The sequence below is a fragment of the Schistocerca serialis genome, chromosome 5 (assembly GCF_023864345.2).
Source record: "Schistocerca serialis cubense isolate TAMUIC-IGC-003099 chromosome 5, iqSchSeri2.2, whole genome shotgun sequence".
Taxonomy (NCBI): Eukaryota; Metazoa; Arthropoda; class Insecta; order Orthoptera; family Acrididae; genus Schistocerca; species Schistocerca serialis.
This window is the reverse complement of record NC_064642.1, coordinates 547,694,805-547,699,206: the sequence shown is the minus strand read 5'-3', so window position 1 is coordinate 547,699,206 and position 4,402 is coordinate 547,694,805. Positions and strand designations below refer to the sequence as shown.

The window sequence follows — 4,402 nt, the reverse complement described above, 5'->3', positions numbered from 1 at the left end:
GCCTTTCGCGGGCAAGTGCTCTACCAACTGAGCTACCGAAGCACGACTCACGCCCGGTACTCACAGCTTTACTTCTGCCAGTACCTCGTCTCCTACCTTCCAAACTTTACAGAAGCTCTCCTGCGAACCTTGCAGAACTAGCACTCCTGAAAGAAAGGATATTGCGGAGACATGGTTTAGCCACAGCCTGGGGAATGTTTCCAGAATGAGATTTTCACTCTGCAGCGGAGTGTGCGCTGATATGAAACTTCCTGGCAGATTAAAACTGTGTGCCCGACCGAGACTCGAACTCGGACCTTTGCCTTTCGCGGGCAAGTGCTCTACCAACTGAGCTACCGAAGCACGACTCACGCCCGGTACTCACAGCTTTACTTCTGCCAGTACCTCGTCTCCTACCTTCCAAACTTTACAGAAGCTCTCCTGCGAACCTTGCAGAACTAGCAATCCTGAAAGAAAGGATATTGCGGAGACATGGCTTAGCCACAGCCTGGGGAATGTTTCCAGAATGAGATTTTCACTCTGCAGCGGAGTGTGCGCTGATATGAAACTTCCTGGCAGATTAAAACTGTGTGCCCGACCGAGACTCGAAATCGGGACCTTTGCCTTTCGCGGGCAAGTGCTCTACCAACTGAGCTACCGAAGCACGACTCACGCCCGGTACTCACAGCTTTACTTCTGGCAGTACTTCGTCTCCTACCTTCCAAACTTTACAGAAGCTCTCCTGCGAACCTTGCAGAACTAGCACTCCTGAAAGAAAGGATATTGCGGAGACATGGCTTAGCCACAGCCTGGGGAATGTTTCCAGAATGAGGTTTTCACTCTGCAGCGGAGTGTGCGCTGATATGAAACTTCCTGGCAGATTAAAACTGTGTGCCCGACCGAGACTCGAACTCGGGACCTTTGCCTTTCACGGGCAAGTGCTCTACCAACTGAGCTACCGAAGCACGACTCACGCCCGGTACGCACAGCTTTACTTCTGCCAGTACCTCGTCTCCTACCTTCCAAACTTTACAGAAGCTCTCCTGCGAACCTTGCAGAACTAGCACTCCTGAAAGAAAGGATATTGCGGAGACATGGTTTAGCCACAGCCTGGGGAATGTTTCCAGAATGAGATTTTCACTCTGCAGCGGAGTGTGCGCTGATATGAAACTTCCTGGCAGATTAAAACTGTGTGCCCGACCGAGACTCGAACTCGGACCTTTGCCTTTCGCGGGCAAGTGCTCTACCAACTGAGCTACCGAAGCACGACTCACGCCCGGTACTCACAGCTTTACTTCTGCCAGTACCTCGTCTCCTACCTTCCAAACTTTACAGAAGCTCTCCTGCGAACCTTGCAGAACTAGCACTCCTGAAAGAAAGGATATTGCGGAGACATGGCTTAGCCACAGCCTGGGGAATGTTTCCAGAATGAGATTTTCACTCTGCAGCGGAGTGTGCGCTGATATGAAACTTCCTGGCAGATTAAAACTGTGTGCCCGACCGAGACTCGAAATCGGGACCTTTGCCTTTCACGGGCAAGTGCTCTACCAACTGAGCTACCGAAGCACGACTCACGCCCGGTACTCACAGCTTTACTTCTGCCAGTACCTCGTCTCCTACCTTCCAAACTTTACAGAAGCTCTCCTGCGAACCTTGCAGAACTAGCACTCCTGAAAGAAAGGATATTGCGGAGACATGGCTTAGCCACAGCCTGGGGAATGTTTCCAGAATGAGGTTTTCACTCTGCAGCGGAGTGTGCGCTGATATGAAACTTCCTGGCAGATTAAAACTGTGTGCCCGACCGAGACTCGAACTCGGGACCTTTGCCTTTCGCGGGCAAGTGCTCTACCAACTGAGCTACCGAAGCACGACTCACGCCCGGTACTCACAGCTTTACTTCTGCCAGTACCTCGTCTCCTACCTTCCAAACTTTACAGAAGCTCTCCTGCGAATCTTGCAGAACTAGCACTCCTGAAAGAAAGGATATTGCGGAGACATGGTTTAGCCACAGCCTGGGGAATGTTTCCAGAATGAGATTTTCACTCTGCAGCGGAGTGTGCGCTGATATGAAACTTCCTGGCAGATTAAAACTGTGTGCCCGACCGAGACTCGAACTCGGACCTTTGCCTTTCGCGGGCAAGTGCTCTACCAACTGAGCTACCGAAGCACGACTCACGCCCGGTACTCACAGCTTTACTTCTGCCAGTACCTCGTCTCCTACCTTCCAAACTTTACAGAAGCTCTCCTGCGAACCTTGCAGAACTAGCACTCCTGAAAGAAAGGATATTGCGGAGACATTGCTTAGCCACAGCCTGGGGAATGTTTCCAGAATGAGATTTTCACTCTGCAGCGGAGTGTGCGCTGATATGAAACTTCCTGGCAGATTAAAACTGTGTGCCCGACCGAGACTCGAACTCGGGACCTTTGCCTTTCGCGGGCAAGTGCTCTGCCAACTGAGCTACCGAAGCACGACTCACGCCCGGTACTCACAGCTTTACTTCTGCCAGTACCTCGTCTCCTACCTTCCAAGCTTTACAGAAGCTCTCCTGCGAACCTTGCAGAACTAGCAATCCTGAAAGAAAGGATATTGCGGAGACATGGCTTAGCCACAGCCTGGGGAATGTTTCCAGAATGAGATTTTCACTCTGCAGCGGAGTGTGCGCTGATATGAAACTTCCTGGCAGATTAAAACTGTGTGCCCGACCGAGACTCGAACTCGGGACCTTTGCCTTTCGCGGGCAAGTGCTCTACCAACTGAGCTACCGAAGCACGACTCACGCCCGCTACTCACAGCTTTACTTCTGCCAGTACCTCGTCTCCTACCTTCCAAACTTTACAGAAGCTCTCCTGCGAACCTTGCAGAACTAGCACTCCTGAAAGAAAGGATATTGCGGAGACATGGTTTAGCCACAGCCTGGGGAATGTTTCCAGAATGAGATTTTCACTCTGCAGCGGAGTGTGCGCTGATATGAAACTTCCTGGCAGATTAAAACTGTGTGCCCGACCGAGACTCGAACTCGGACCTTTGCCTTTCGCGGGCAAGTGCTCTACCAACTGAGCTACCGAAGCACGACTCACGCCCGGTACTCACAGCTTTACTTCTGCCAGTACCTCGTCTCCTACCTTCCAAACTTTACAGAAGCTCTCCTGCGAACCTTGCAGAACTAGCACTCCTGAAAGAAAGGATATTGCGGAGACATGGCTTAGCCACAGCCTGGGGAATGTTTCCAGAATGAGATTTTCACTCTGCAGCGGAGTGTGCGCTGATATGAAACTTCCTGGCAGATTAAAACTGTGTGCCCGACCGAGACTCGAACTCGGGACCTTTGCCTTTCGCGGGCAAGTGCTCTGCCAACTGAGCTACCGAAGCACGACTCACGCCCGGTACTCACAGCTTTACTTCTGCCAGTACCTCGTCTCCTACCTTCCAAGCTTTACAGAAGCTCTCCTGCGAACCTTGCAGAACTAGCAATCCTGAAAGAAAGGATATTGCGGAGACATGGCTTAGCCACAGCCTGGGGAATGTTTCCAGAATGAGATTTTCACTCTGCAGCGGAGTGTGCGCTGATATGAAACTTCCTGGCAGATTAAAACTGTGTGCCCGACCGAGACTCGAACTCGGGACCTTTGCCTTTCGCGGGCAAGTGCTCTACCAACTGAGCTACCGAAGCACGACTCACGCCCGCTACTCACAGCTTTACTTCTGCCAGTACCTCGTCTCCTACCTTCCAAACTTTACAGAAGCTCTCCTGCGAACCTTGCAGAACTAGTTCTGCAAGGTTCGCAGGAGAGCTTCTGTAAAGTTTGGAAGGTAGGAGACGAGGTACTGGCAGAAGTAAAGCTGTGAGTACCGGGCGTGAGTCCTGCTTCGGTAGCTCAGTTGGTAGAGCACTTGCCCGCGAAAGGCAAAGGTCCCGAGTTCGAGTCTCGGTCGGGCACACAGTTTTAATCTGCCAGGAAGTTTCAAGAATATTATTGGAAATGTAAAGAAAATATCAAGAAAATATCAAATGAATTTAGTTAGATAACTCTGAGGCACTCCACGAAGTTGTCACATCCCATTTTAATTAGCACAGCCAAACTCCCTTGATCTGTTCAGCATGCATATCAGCGATGCTTCACAGATAATTGCCAAAACACCAGACAAATAGATTAACCAGTTGTATTCTCATTTCGGACGTAAAGCACAGTCATGATGATAACCAGATTCACCAGCTGCATTCTGAAAACAATAAATTGGGATATTTATAGTACTAATTTTTATGTTTTATTCTTAAACTTACTGTTAAGATGACAAAGTCATTCACCAGAGACGATTCGCATTCTTTCTTTTTTTATTTCTCGTAACCTACAGCGACAATGCTGTAAACATTATAAGCATATAATTTTTTTTGATCCTTTGACCACAGAAACACAAAAACAA

At 49.8% G+C, this 4,402-nt stretch overlaps 1 non-coding gene across 1 annotated transcript; it reads right to left on the bottom strand.

Moving 5' to 3' along the window:
* Positions 1 to 870: 870 nt before the first annotated feature.
* Trnas-uga (transfer RNA serine (anticodon UGA)) lies at positions 871 to 945 on the bottom strand. The gene has a single exon. It is a non-coding gene; the product is annotated as a tRNA-Ser (tRNA).
* Between the last annotated feature and the right edge of the window lie 3,457 nt (positions 946 to 4,402).